Below are 15277 nucleotides of genomic sequence, written 5' to 3'. Positions count from 1 at the left end.
AGGCTGTGAAATGGCAACAAGAAGAAAACTGAAATGTGGAAAAACATACCAGGGGTGTAAAGAGCTGAGCTGGGACAAAGACCTGCACAGTACAGCAGCCCTCCAAGACTAGGATCGACAGGCCTGGACTTGATAGAGGAGTCATGTTAGGTTTGTTTTCCAAAAATTGGCTCTCTCGTGACAGTGATTCAGTAGATTTATTTTTTTCTTTCAATGGAGAGATTTCCTCTTAGTATTTTTCTTTCTCTCATGCTGTATACACTGTGGACCTTTTTTCTAGGGGGGAAAGGAAATAGCTTTCATTCTTCAATGATTATACTGTACATTGCCAGAAAAAAGGCAGTACTCAGTCATGATTTGATTTTTTTCTGTTTTCTGTTTTCATGTTAACACCTTATTGGGTTAAACAGCAGCTAATATAAAACAAGCAAAATGCCAGTTACTGTGCTTGGGTCAGAGTTTTAATAGCCATTAATTAACATTTATTTTCTAGTAACCATTAATTAACCTTTAGTTTTAGTATAGTATTCAGCTATAGTATTTGAAAACTGTGGCTGATTTCGTGCTTACAGAAGTTAACACCTTGCTTTGAGATGTTTCAGTGTTGTAGGAAAAGCAGAGCCAAAGCAAATATTATTATTATGATCAAGTGGCTACAAGCTTCAGTCAGGACAAACTGTCACTTGGGTTCAGAAGCTTAACAGCTATAGGAACAAGTTCAAAATTGCTGCTTCTTTTCCTGAATGCCTTCCTGAATTGCCTGTATCCATCACTGAAAGTCATTCATGACAGGCAAATCTCCTTATGATTGAAAAGTTTACAGTCAACAAGGAAACAACAGCATCAGCTATGCAAGACTTCCTTGTAAGCAGAACGATTTGATCATTTGTGGAGAGCTGTTGGCTGTAACTGAGGCATTCAGATGAATTGAAAGTGTTAATCTATAATGCTTGTTTGATATGAGTCTTTTCATCTTTCATTTTTTAGTGGGAAATTGATCATTTTTATTCTTAGCTTCAGAAGTGAAGTTAAAGATCTGTGAGGCTGCTAACTGTAATCTTCTGGAACTTATTTTAAAAACATGCAGAGAACTGCTTTTGACTGTAAAATAAAATTATTAGAATTCAGAAGGGGGTTGCATGGTGTGCTATAGTTTCATAGGGAGTGATGTTTTATAAAGATACATACTGTACTGTAGAGAGATGAGAAAAATCACGAGGTTATCGCTGATTCACAGTTGGGATTCGTTTAGTATCTCTGAGTGACCCGAGAAGTGTCTCTTTTTATTACAACATTATATTCAGTAAAGTTCCCACATTAAACAGATATTTTGTATTTTTATTTATTCCTCTTTTATATCAAAATATAAAAGGATAGAAAGTTGCACTTCATTTGAAATTGGATGCCTTGAAAGGCAACAACACAAATCCTTATAGAGTTATACATTATATGAATAAAGAGAATAACAGTATATAGTCTAGGAAGATTGTAAATTATTCCAGATCAAATAGATTCTGTTTTTTGGATGAGATTTTCAGTTAGAACTGAAGGCAGGTGCTTATTTCAGGTGGTGCAGACTTGTTTGGCAGCTTTTACCACAGATAAACCCAGGACATGAGAATGTTCATGCTGCTGACAGATGGGGAGCAGCTGAGTCTCAGTCCTCGGTCAAATACCAAATACTGTATATATACCTGGCTGAAGAAGAGCGGCTCATTAACGAGACTTGTGAAACCAAGTCATAAATTCTGTGTGCCTGTCAGGGTACACAGGCTTCTCAGGCTCACTGTGTACATGGTAGAGGACCTCCTAGCAATTGGAATAATTGAAAAATGCAGTACTATACTGGCTTGAGTAAAGAGTTGAATCAGCCTGAAAAGCTCCATTTAATACTAGTGTTGATCCTGCCTTTCCTATAGTATTTATCGCATGGACAGCTAATGGAACATGTTGGCATATTAGATAATACATCCATATTAATAGATATCAGTCTTCAATGTTTCCTCTGTACCACTGACAGAAGGATATCAGATATCAAGGAATGTTTTAGGGTATCTGAATGCTGTTACATACTTAGAAATGGAATCTTTTATAAAATGCCAGCTTTGCAAAACCTCAGTAGATGTCAGCTGGTACAAGGCTCTGACTGGACTGTCTTGGTACATACTGTATGTAAAACTGGTGCCTAGCCTACGTACAATCTAACTTGTGCAGTAAAATGTTTTATCTGTCACAGGCTTCACATTAGGGAGTGCAAACTCAAATCTAGCTTTTCTTTGTCAGCAAATGTTCCAGCAATTTATTTCAGTCTCCGCTTTCTCGAGTAATATAAATCAAAGCAGGAAGCCACTCAGACAAGTGGTTTGATTAGACTTCACTGCATCTGAAGGTGGATGCAACATTGTGGCATCAGAGATCCACTTAGCTCTTCCTGTCTGAAGTACTCTTCTCTCATCTGCCAAGGTTTTTTGTAGAAAGTCTAGTTACATATTCATGTTGACTTTTTAGCTGGAGCTTGTGGATTTAGCTCAAACATAGTCTTCTGAAAGTCTTTACAGTGTTAAAAAGCTTTTTATTTACTGTCTTTAAATTATAACTTAAAATATAGCAAAGAAAGCTGTTATTGTTTGATTACAATAGTTGTGTGAGGCAGAGGTATCCTATCGCTGTGTATGACAATCTCTTTGATCCACAAGCTCAGACACTGAGAAAAGAAATAATCAAAGCAACCTAGTTCAGTTCTTATCCAGCCCTTCGGCACGCTTATTCAGGCTTATGTTGTAAAGACAATGCATGAGTATGAACAACATACAGACTAACTGTAAATGAGGATTTGATCATGCCATTTCTTCATCATCACTCCAGGTTGAAGCCTAGATTCAGTTCAGAATAATGTCCCTTAGTATTTAATAAATCATTGTTATCTTTCTTTTAAATTTTAATTGTACTTTTGAGTGGAGTCACTCTTTTGTTTATTATGCACTATGCATATCCAATTCAGAATGGGCATATACACATAAATCCCCCATGTTTGTGGTACTCCATAACTCAGCTTTGCTACTGATATACTGTACGGTTAATGGAGGAGTGATATAGGCCTGTTGATTGTGACCTCAGATGTTCCTGACAAGCTGTAGAGGTGATTATTGTATGAAATTCCTGTTATCATTTCTCATCAGTTAGGGAATCTTGGTTGATGAGAGATAATGAAATATCCATATCCTAGACTGCAACTTGCCGATTCTGGGCTATAGGATGTAAATAAAAACATGTGACCTTCATATTCCATTAATGAATTTGGAGCAGCTTATCTTATAGATAAGACCACAACAAAGTTTTACAAACTTGGAAATTCAGTTGGGCAATATATCTTCGAGATTCAAGTCTGATCACTTTGTCCTTTTTCTCCACTGTTAGGCTCTAAATTACTAATGGGCTCTCAGCTGTTCCTCCAGATTTGTAATAATGGAACTCTTTGAAGTAATAAATATTTAGCCCTTTCCTGATGTTTGTGCAGCCTCATCATCTATTTGTAGAGAAGCTGCAGACATTCTAAGGGGGGAAAGGAGACTTTGAATGCAAGCAGGGTATGTGCTGTACTGCTTATCAGATTCAAGCAGCAGAGTAATTACATTTTAAAAGTGGTGGCTTTCTTATCTCCTAGAAAAGAAGACTTGTTCAGTTGGATACTGCACTAGCTGTAGTTTGCAGGTGCCGATAGGCAAAATTGCCTAAATAGATCCTGAAGTTGCAAGACTTCCCTGAAAAGTTTTGTGAAGATATGAAAATAAACACAACAAAGGTTACTCAACATGGTCTTGACACTGTTGGATAAAAATTTCACATTGTGTGTGTCCTCATCCAGAAAAAAAAAGCCTAACCTGAGTTTTAACTCAATGCGCAGTGATAATACAGGCTAATTCTGAAAAAAGTATGTACAGTACATCAAATTCAGAATGGGTGGTTGTTCTAAGATATAAACCCTCCATGTTTTGGGCACCCCATGGCTGGCAATACGGTAATCCTAAAGTTGGCTACAATATCTCAATGAAGTATTTTACTGTGAAATATACAGGTAAATGTGAAACAGAATGAATGTTTGCCCCAGTTGTTAATAACAGATAGAGATGATGTGTTTCTGTGAGACAGATTACAGTGTTGTCTGTGGTTGTAACATTAGATTGAAATATTACACTATGGATGGATTGAAAACTTCTGTGATCTAATAATCATAAAAGCTGCTCATAAAAATGTATTTTAATAGTTTTGCTTCCATGTGATTTCAGGTTCTTGATAACTTGGGTTAGGTGATATGAGTCATACTGTAGCTGGTATTCCATAACTCTGATTAATGTTTATCTGGCTGTGCCACCACTACAATCTATTTAGAACTCTCTCTGTTTGAAAGAAACAAGCTTTAGTAAATAGAACTCTAATTCGAAATAATTTTCTCAATTTTCTTACATGGGAAATAGAAATTTTGATAGATAGCTCTGTGCTTTCAGGGGGAGACATGAAGATATTTTTATTCTGTACTGTTCTGCCTTCTCTGCAGTGTGAAGGTTCAGCCGAAAGCTGGAGCATATCTAGTTATTCAGTGCATGTTTTCAGAAATCATAACCTTGGGCTCTGACATGTTCTTTGTGCAGGAGTGCTGTCCATGGTGCTGGAGCAAATTGCTGCCCTGAGACTTGTTGACTTGATCATTGCAGAATGATGTTTTAAAAGCTAGTTAATTGGAAAGGAACAAGTAATAGTTTTATTCCATGCTGAAAAGAGAAGAAAGAAAACACAACGTTTCAGCCGTGTCACCTTCCTCAGTTAATTAGTTAATTGGAATACAAGCTATAAAAATTTCAAGCTAATACAAAATTTACCTTCCTCTGCTTGTCTGTTTCATAGTATGTCCTCTTACATTCTAGAGCAGAGCATGTTTTTCTGGGAGTAGAGCAGACCAGAATGCAGTACCTTTGTTAATGCATGCAGTATATACAGCATGTAATTAATTTGTATTTAAAAAGAAAGCCACCCCACTTTATTCATTTTATAGGTTAAGTTTTTCTCTGATACAAAAGTAATTTTGCAGCTATTGTATTTCCTACGATACAATCTTTCAGGACCTTTCAGACCTTTAAAATGATCAGATTATGTCTGCAAAGTACTGATCCAAACTGTCATTATCGTGCTGACTACCTCTGACACTGCTGGTCCAGGTGAAGACGGCTTTTACCATTTCTCAGATATAGGAAAGTAATAACCAGCAGGCAGGTCAGAATTTTATGCAAGCAGTGAGTCCTCCAGTATAACAAATACAGTAATTTGTTTTATGTATAGCAATACAATAATTAGTAGCAGAATTACGTGACTAATATGGTGAAAATGTTGTGACAGCCATCACCCAGTGTGCACCACTGAATCTCTGCTTTTTATCACTGAGAACACATTGAAGTGGTTTATGCAGAAGACAACTAATCAGTTTCATCCCTGCTGTTCATACTTTGCCTGATTTTCTTAAAATGCCCTTTCTTTTTGGGGTTCCAGTTCACTGCTACCTCTGAGAAATAATTGTCTCTAGTTGTCATCATCAGTACTTCTCCAGGCTCTTGCTGTTTTGTTCATTTTTCATCCAGGGATTAATCTCCTGCATGGGACAGGAGGCTGGATATGTAATGGAGCTGGAACTGTTAGATTATAGCCTTCTCTCTTTTAAAAAGCCATTTAGAGAGAGACGGACACTGGCTGTATCTCCTCAGTCGAATTGGAGGTCTCCAGTGTCTTGCAAATTGTTTACAGTCTAGATCTTGGGTGCTGGAGGAGTACAGCTCACAGACAGGCAGCTCCTTTCTATAGTTCACATAAGGGATTTCATACTTGACAATGAATAATGGAAATTTGTCTGGACCACATAAATCATATATTTTAATGCTTCAGATTTGTTTTTTTCCTGTTGAGCTTAATTGAATTTCCTTCCTTCTCATAATGTTTTATCGTGATGTGATTAAATATACGTGTTTACTAAATTACTTTTAACTATTAACAGTATTCATCCACAGCTTTTTCTTATTTTTGTTTCTCTTTTAATGTTTCTTTCATCCTTGAAACACATTATTGTTCATTTACAGTGTTTCATCAGTTCAGTTGACTCATCAGTTTTACAGTGCAGCCCCCTGGGCTTAAGTCACTGAAAGAGACATATGGATTCAATAGATGCAGGAATCAGTAAAAAGGTAGAAGTAGGAGAAGATACAGAAATCTTCAAATACTGTATCATTCAGTTCATTGGAAGAAGGCAGCCCTTTTATTTCAACACCAGTCTTACAAGCATTGTCATCACAGGTTCACCAGCACTGCAGTATCCTTGCTTATTGAGGAAGGAGCAGTGTGTGTTTAACATTCATTTAATGCCATAGGATTATTTATCAGATTCTCAAGGGCTTTTACAGTTGGTTGCATATTCCCAAAGCGTGCAGAGCTTTTCCGTGTCCTCTGATCCGTGCTCAGTTTTTCTGTCTCTTTTTAACCCCACCATACCTGGCCTCAACACTGCAGTGGAACCAGAGGCAAAGTAAAAAATGGTATCTGCTTTTGTTGAGCACAGTGAAATTTGCCTGTACTTCAGAGATTGCGTGCTTCCACTCGCTCTAAGGTTCTGTGAGGACAGAAAATGAATGAGGATAGGAATGCACTGGAACAAAACGAATTAGCTGTCCCTCACTCCCTCTCTCCGATTTATATCCCTGGCAGTGCAGTCACAAGCTACAATGCAGCTCCTCCATGAGCTGGTAGTGGTAGTGTGACTGTGTGTGTCCACAGGTCCTGCCCCTCACTGCCACTGTGAGTAAAAAGCCAGGGCTGAACACTGAGAGAGAAGAGTGCAAATCAAATCTCCTCTACGCATCTGACTGCTTTTGTCTCCACCCATAAACCCTCTGTGCAGTACTACTGTATATCAGGCACATTGTTGCAGAAGACTGACCCTTGTCAAGGGAACATGCAACAAATTTTGCTCCATGCTAGAAAGGCATCTTAACCATCATTCTAAAAACCAGTACACTGCTGTTCTCTAAATAAATTTCATAGGTGTCTGACTTCATTTTAGAAATACTTTGGTAAGAAACACTAAACAGACATCTACAAATAGGCCAACCAGTCCCTATATGAAGTAACATACAGTAGGAAATGTCAATTATTTAACAGGAAACATATTTCATCACAGCATGACCCTGCAAAGCATTACTTTTTCCTGAAATGCAATCTGCAGCAAGCGTTACTGTGCCCAGCTAACCTGCTGTTGCTCAATTACTCCCTCTGGTGGCTCTGTGTGGTTTATAACATTCAACATTCAAAGACTTGCAGATATTAATTAACTTTCCTTCATAGAAACAAAAAAACAGAGGATTTGGTATAGTGGAATTTACTGTATTGTAGTGTTACAAAGACTCCTGTTGATCCTTAGTTAGATATCATTCAAAGTAGAACTGTATGGGAGTTAATACTGTAGATAATGCTGATGTGGTCAGTATTATACTGTGTTAATAAATGCTTACCTACTGCTTTTAAATGTGGGCTCAGCAACTATTTTCCTTAATCTAGAATATATGCAGTGTATTTATCTCTTTGAAGTGACATATATAATGTATTTTTCCCCTGAATTCTGAATTTCTCACTCGTTGTTCATCAGTTTCTGGTCATGCTAGGAGCACTAAAGGTAGGCAGATTAGTTTCCTTTAACCCTACTACATAAAAATAATCTTTTTGTCTTGAGCAACCATCAGCATGCAAATTCTGGTGGTACTTTTAAACTCGTAAGCTACTGAAATATAATTTCAATTATGCACTGCCCATTAACCTCAACCAAACCCTAAGCACTTGTAAGTTAAATATGTTTGGTGTGTGTATAGTGTAGGATGAGTTCATTTACAAATTCTGGAATCTTGAGTTCATAAATAAAAGTTTGTTGCATTAGGTTTTTCCACACAGGCCCTCCCTGGAGTCCAGCAGTGTGAGGGGTTTTCCACTAGTAAAGTGAGGCTGGCTTTAATGGCTTTTGGGTGGCTGAATGGGTAAAAGTCCAGCATGTAAAATCAGGGCCCATTTGAAATTTATTTGAAGGTATATAATGAAGTACCAGCTGGTATCACACCAGCTGTAAACTGTTTGTAAACTGCAAAACTGTTTAGCACTAATTACAGCCTTGCTCAAAAGAGGTGTAGTCTGTATTGAATTATGCTAAAGGATGTGTGAAGGATAACAATTTGTATGTGTGAGCAGTGTGAAAACGTTGAGTACTGTTACTACTATTAAATATGACAGTTGCTACTAACACTTTTTCATTGACCTGGAACCACAGGGAAGAGTTGGAATTTATTTCTTTATTGTCTTGTGGTAGCTAGTGATTATGAGTCAATATCCATCCTGCATTAATCTATCTATCCCACCATGCTATGTACTGAAGAAGCTTGAATTGCTTTAACTTCCTTCGAGTTCCCAAGCTTGTGTCGGAGCGTGCGACCCGCATTCTGTTGACTGTGCAGTCAACCAGGCAGCAGAATTCTTCCTGCTGAGAAATACATTTATTAAAACCCTGGTTGAGGAGTGAGAAAATGGTAGAGAGAATGTAATAGCTCTGGAGATCCATTAAAACAGACATAGATCTTCCTTCTGGCACAGCAGTCGATGGCTACATGAGCATGTGTGATGCACAGGCACATGACTGCTGTCCTCACAGAGGAAAATGTACAGTATGGCTGGCTGGTAAAATATTTAACCATCTGTAGGCAGGAAAGACACTGCTGGCTTCATTAATACTTAAGACAGCTTTTAAAACAAACTGGATTGTTTCTCACTGTGTATTACTGGTCTTCTGCTGTTTCTGAAGATAAAGGCAGGAGCCTTTGAATATTTGAAGCACTACTAAGGCTCTTGCTGTCAAGGCCCAACCAGTGGGGAGATGAAAACACGTTACACATTGGTTTATATAACAACAGTGTGTCGTTTTGCATAAATAGAGCGTAAGCAGCTATTTGCGAAGGTAGAATGATGACAAAATATTTCTACAAATTTCTAAACATGGGCATCACGTGGCACAGTGGTTGGTGTTGCTTCCTCACAGTGCTGCGGTCGTGGGTTCAATTCCAGACCTGGGCTGCTGTCTGTGTGGAGTCTGTATGTTCTCCCCAGGTTTGTGAGGGTTTCCTCCAGATGCTCTGGTTACCTCCCACAGTCCAAAACATACTAGTAGGTTAGTTGGCTTCTGGAAAAATTACCTGTGCCCAGCAATGGACTGGCATCCCATCCAAGGGTGTTACCCCAGCTTACACCCATTGCTTGCTGGGATAGGCTCCAGCTCCCCCCCCAACTCTGAATTGGATGAAGTGCTTAGAGAATGGATTTCTAAACACAAAACATTACTCCCTCAATAATTCTGTGGGAAGAAAAAATGTACTTTTTAGCAGCTTTGCCGAGTGTGTTTTTACTTTTTTCAATGAGTCAGGTAAATATATTTCCTGTGCATTAAAATCTTTCAGCTTATTGCAGCAGAGCAGCTGCAGAAGCACAAAGTCACAACGGAGTTCTTCCAAATCTATTTATAAATGGTAGATATCATTTGTATTTTATTTTATCATTTTATTTTGAAAGGCTTTAACAGACAATGCCAGTTGGATGAGACAGTGTGCTCTTGCAGTGAGCCATAGAAGAAGTATTTCACAGTGATTATCACAGTGGGGATCCTGAAATTTCTCTTTCTGTAAAACATTGTTATACTATCCCATAGCAGCTTATCCTTTTGGATGCAGTCTGTTAATTTCAATCCTAGTCTCCTTTAGTATGTAAAAACAGGAATAACAACAAAAGGATTATTCTCCAAAGCAATTTAGAGCCCGTCCCAAATCTGCTCTCTTTCATCTGGCAGTATACATGACCACCTGCCTAGATATTAAGGTCATGGTGGAGAAATGGATACAATTATTTATCATTTCTTTGGGCTTTCAAGGTTTTAAAAATGGGCTGTATGATTACAATACCAAACTAGCCGCAAAGAAAGCAGCAGTACTTTCAACACATTCAACTCTGTGTTCAGAACTTCACCAGAACTCCTTGTTATTGGCCTTATTGCTTGATCTGGCTATGGGGGGGAGCTGGTAGTTGGAGGGGAGTGGGGCATCATAATTTCTCAAACAACAACGCCTTTCTTTCCCTTACAATGTCTGTCTAACCCAGACATGTCTCCGATAAACAGCAATGAAAGGCCGCAGTGTTTCAAGGACTCCGTATGTGACGTGTTGGGATGGGAATGTACAGTAAGACCTCAAGGAATAAATGTAGGCGGCTTTAGAATCAAACAGTGGGTGAGACTCGAATTCGCAAGCGGTTAGATGTGGGCTCTGTTTAATCCGTCGCGTGTGAGCTGTCCTGGATTAGCTGTTCCAATTCGCCTCATTCCAATTTAAAATTGTTTATGGCAAAGAACGTTTACTGTAAAATGGCTAGTTAATTTGAACTGCTTTTTATGGATGTTCATAGTCTTACCTGCAGAGAAGATGTGAAAAAGCTGGTTGGTTCTGCCAGAATAATTTGGTCTTCCTCTGGCGTCTTGATTGCAGACGCTAACAAAAATAACCCCTTGAAAATGATATTTTCTGCCCCTTTGTACGAACATTAACACTTGAGGAAAGTGTTGATGGAGAGTTACAACACAAATCTGATTATACAGTGATGTCCTTCATATTGAGGTCTCTCTCTTAAATTAGAGTTGACAAATTCATTTTTATGATTATTTTATCCTGCTGTAGTGGAGGTTTAAGTGGGATACAGTACGTGATCAGATGGACACTGAAGGATGCTTTGGATTGAAAGGTGAAATAAGGAATAATTAGATGCAATTACTTGGGGTGTTAAAAAAATATAGATAAAGCCATCCTGGAACTCTTTCTGGTTATCACAGGGACAGCATCATAATAAAAGTGACAGGCTCTCCTTGGCCTGTGATAGCCTGTATGAAAGCATTCAGTCCAGCCTGTAAGTGGATGATCATTTACCATGTGTCTGCAAAGCACCTTTTCACTCTTACTCAAATGAGATATGCAGAAAATTACCCCACCATGTCAGAGGCTCTGATTCTCAATTCTCCTGTCTTCTGACTGTGTCATATAGCCAGGGCTTGGCATAGTTTTTGACCTGAATTTCTCAAATGAGTACCTGAAACGTCGTCTAGTACTTAGCTTGCTCCCTCCCTGCCTGTCTTTCACCGCAGCTACTTGAGGATTTCATCTTGAAAAAAAGTGTGCCATTAACTTTCAAAGCCCAAACCAAGGCTAAACTATTGCTGTGAGTCCCTTCTAACCTGTGAAACTAGATGTCTTTCCCTCCTGAGTTAAACTGGGTGTAGGTGTGGGTTTCTGGTCTATTTCACTTCTACACCAACTATTCTTATTGTCAAATTCACAAAACAGATAATCACTACAAGGAATAGCTCTCAAAATTGTTTGGGTTGGAATACTGTACATTTTTCAGAAGCAGGTTTGGATGCATACTCATGTACTGTGTCACTAATGTGAACCCTTGCCTACAGCCTAATTTTCAGTTGTACCCAGCTTGACTGCAGTTTTTCAACCAAGATGTACTATTCACATGTTCCATGTACATTCCTGTACAAAATGCTAAGAATCAGCTGAATGAGGTATCATTGCAATCAGAATGTTTACTCTGAAGATTCTGATATGGGAACAATTACATTACAAACATGACAAGCTGCATCTCTGATGCTGTTGCTTGGTGCAAAAGCTATTATGTTTTGATATACTGTAAGCTGACAAATGTTTTTCCAATGGTAGTTTGCATATTTGCAAGTTGATAAAACCTATAAGAGGGGTCATGAAGAGTGGATCTCTGTTCTTGATCATATCTAAAGTGTTTTGCGTTTTCTTGTGGCTGTAGTACTGGGTAGAAATGTGCAGGAAGCCTGTTAAAAATAATAAAATGAGAGTGATACAGTATTTCACTCTGAAATATCTATTGTGTTTGTTTGCAGATGTCAGATCACTGCTTGTAAGTATTGTTAATGAACTACGTAGTGCAAGTGAAGACACAGAACAGCACCAGATCCTTTCAGTGTATAATATTACCTTAACCCTGAATGTAGATGCTTTGCATGTAATCCTCAATATTCCCTTGATACTGTGTATACGACTGACAATAACTCACAAATATCAATAACTCACAGATTGCCAAGATCACTCTACCTGTGCCAAGGCATGAATCTGGATTTGTAGACTGGAATGTACTTAATGTCTAGTACTTAAAGGATAAAATATCTAACTTGAATGGTAGACCATTCGGATGCAATGAAAATTATCTCCGGTGCTGTTTATTTTCATTTGGAGGCGAGGAAGATTTTCTCTGGGTTTCACAACACCTACAACGTAGTCGCCCTACTCTTAAATGTTGGACAGCCTCAAGCACGCTGAATCAACATTATCAGGGGCTTTGAGAGAGCAAGAGCAGAGTCCTGAACAGATTCTTCACTAATTTCAGCCCTGGTTAGCTGTCCCTCTCCTCTGCCAACTTGTCCATGTTCCCAGCCACATGAGGCGTGTTGTAATCTACCTGTACTGTACATCTCCTGGCCTAACACCTTCGTTCTTGCCATGGACTGCAGATTAACTGTATCCCTAAGCTAAAAAATAGGTTAAACTTTCTATTTTCTGTAGTTATAAAATGATTTAAGTCCCTTATAAATGTGTTAACTGAAACCTACTGTACAGTGCCAACTGTATTACAAGGTTGTTCAGTTTTGTTAAGCTGTGGTGTGATTTCAATATTCACTGCTCCAACACAGTCACCTCAGTACTCATCAAGATGGTAGCTATGCCATCTGACTTAAAAAATAATCAGATAAGTACCAGTCAGAAAAGCCTAACTCAGATTTATGAGGACTAGGATTCACCTAAGTGCTGAGTTGTTAGACATGAAGAGTCCACTACTGTCCTCTGTGCATCCACAGACCAAAGATAAAAAAACTGAGGTGAATTTGGCACAGTGGCACATTCTAACCAAACAGCATACACAATGACGCTACAGTACATAGAGCCTAAGTGGAAAATTGCTCCTGTAGAATTCTTCTACTGATCAGATCAGAGGTCAGAGGCCTGTCATTATCATCAGCACCCCTTGCTTACAAGTGAGATTCAGATTTTCCAAACTGGGGGAGAATGCCAGGCCAAATACTTAACTTAATTTACTGGACTAAGTTAAAATTAATAGTAATAGCAATGTGCTTTCCAGTACTACCTCTGCCTGCGCTCTTCATCCTCTGCCCCACAGTAATTTATTTTTAAGTGCAAATTTCCTGCTGCGGTAACCAGACACCTACCTGTATCTCATCGAGCTGGCGCTTCTCCATGGCAATGCTCCCTACAGATTCATTGTAAGTGAATGCATACAGGAGAGGCCTCTGATGTTATCAGGTAACTTGTTTCCAGGAACAAAAAGACTGTTGCTGACACACTTTCTTTCCCTCAAGGATCATTTGCTGTGAGTTCTGGGAATGCTTCTTTTGTAATGGCTTTAAAGTTATTTGTCTGTGCAGAGCAGGTGAATAACAAGTCCCTCCTTGCTACAGTATATACTTAACAACCTTCTCAGGTCAGTGTTCCCCTGTGATGTACAGTATCCTTTGTTTTAGGGGTATGTGGATGTCTTGTTTCAGTAGGTTTCATTTAAAATAAGTTGATTGTCTTGAACAAGTCTTGCAAAATCTCCTGCTGTCGGAAGAATTATAAGTTATTCGGCTTGTAATTGCTCAGATTCTTATGCTACACACAATGATTTCAAGGAGGTTCAAAACAGTGCTAAATACTGTAATAATGTTTTTATGGTCCTGATATAGTCATAGAAGGAGAGGGCTGAACATGAGAGGTGGTTTCCTGCTTTGCTCATGGTGAGGACTCTAGACAGGAGTGTCCTGGTTCTGTCTCTGATGGAAGGCACAGCCCTACAGACAGCTTGCTCTCCTGATGCCCTTGTTGAAAATGTAGTCTTACCCTTCTGTATGCTGAGAAACAGAAGACAAACTGAGTTATGCTGGCAGGGGCTGAGGGAGAAGGGAAAGTTTGTCATTTTGTTATTGTGGTTTGATGGAGTGCCTCTCCACCTGGCTGTAGTCCAGCAGAATGCGGCTCCACCAATTCTGCCTCATTAAATCTTCCATGCCTGTTGGCAGAGGGCATCAGAGATCTGAACATCCCCACTGCAGAATGTGATAGAAAGCCCAACACCTGAATACCTGAAAGAAAGGCATTACAGGCATGGGATTCTGGAGTCCTGCCACAGTAATGTTTTTGTTTCACTGATAAAACATGTGATGCTCTTTCATGGTAAAAATGAAGAAATCTTCACAGAAATAACATAACCTGTCAATATTTGTATCATATTCCATTAAAAGGTGTCTGCCCTTCAGTGAACTATTGAAGGTTAAGCAGGGATATTTTTTGAGGCACTCAGATATCTTGGGCTGTTTTTGCAAAGTGCTATACAGGTGTCATTTGCTCTCTATTTTTGTCTGATCTAATGCTGCGATAGTGTTTTGTTTTTGTTCTGAACCATTTGTACATAGATAAGTACAGTCTGTGCACACCTGAAGAAGAAGTAGTCACGCAAATATTAGAATTTAGATTCTTTGGTGAGCGAAGTACTGTAAATCCTTGGTTGGACAACCATCTTTGTGTACATACTGTATGTTAGTATATTAAACCACGAGTCTGGAGAAATCGAATGTTGAAATGTGACACCCATTTAATAAAGTGCAATGAACCTGCGAATTTAGCTGCTGTGTCACAAGCTCACTGTGATTGGATTGGTGCTGCAGTGAGCAGTTGTCAAGGGTCTCGGCTTGTAACTGGCAAGTCATGGAGCCAAACCTCAGGTGGGACAGTGCTGTTGTATGCTTGACCAAAGCACTTCACAATCCGATTGTTCCAGTAAAATGCCCACCTGCATAAGTGAGTGAAAATGTTAGTAACTTACTTAGATGATATTAGATAATAATTTCCACTTTGGTTTAACTTCTTTGTATAGTTTACTACCATCAGCCATTTAACGTACTGTATCATCACTTAAAGCAAGAAATGCTATAAAAAACATTCCAGCCTTTATCAGAAAATTGCTTATCCCCACAAGGGACACTGCAATTCAGAGAATTGCTTCCAGAAGCATGGGGCACAGGGCAGGGCTCCTCTTCCCTAGAATGGAACATTAGGTCATCACGGGACCAGGGAAA

General features: G+C 38.9%; 1 protein-coding gene across 1 annotated transcript in view; it reads left to right on the top strand.

The window, feature by feature from the left end:
• Nucleotides 1–15277, top strand: part of LOC102698455 (rap1 GTPase-activating protein 1) — a 183947-nt gene that overhangs the window by 47497 nt on the left and 121173 nt on the right. The gene's annotated exons all lie outside the window — the stretch shown is intronic.

This window comes from Lepisosteus oculatus, chromosome 25 (assembly GCF_040954835.1).
Source record: "Lepisosteus oculatus isolate fLepOcu1 chromosome 25, fLepOcu1.hap2, whole genome shotgun sequence".
Lineage (NCBI taxonomy): Eukaryota > Metazoa > Chordata > Actinopteri > Semionotiformes > Lepisosteidae > Lepisosteus > Lepisosteus oculatus.
The sequence above is the reverse complement of the archived record's forward strand: the minus strand, read 5'-3'. Positions and strand labels throughout refer to the sequence as shown.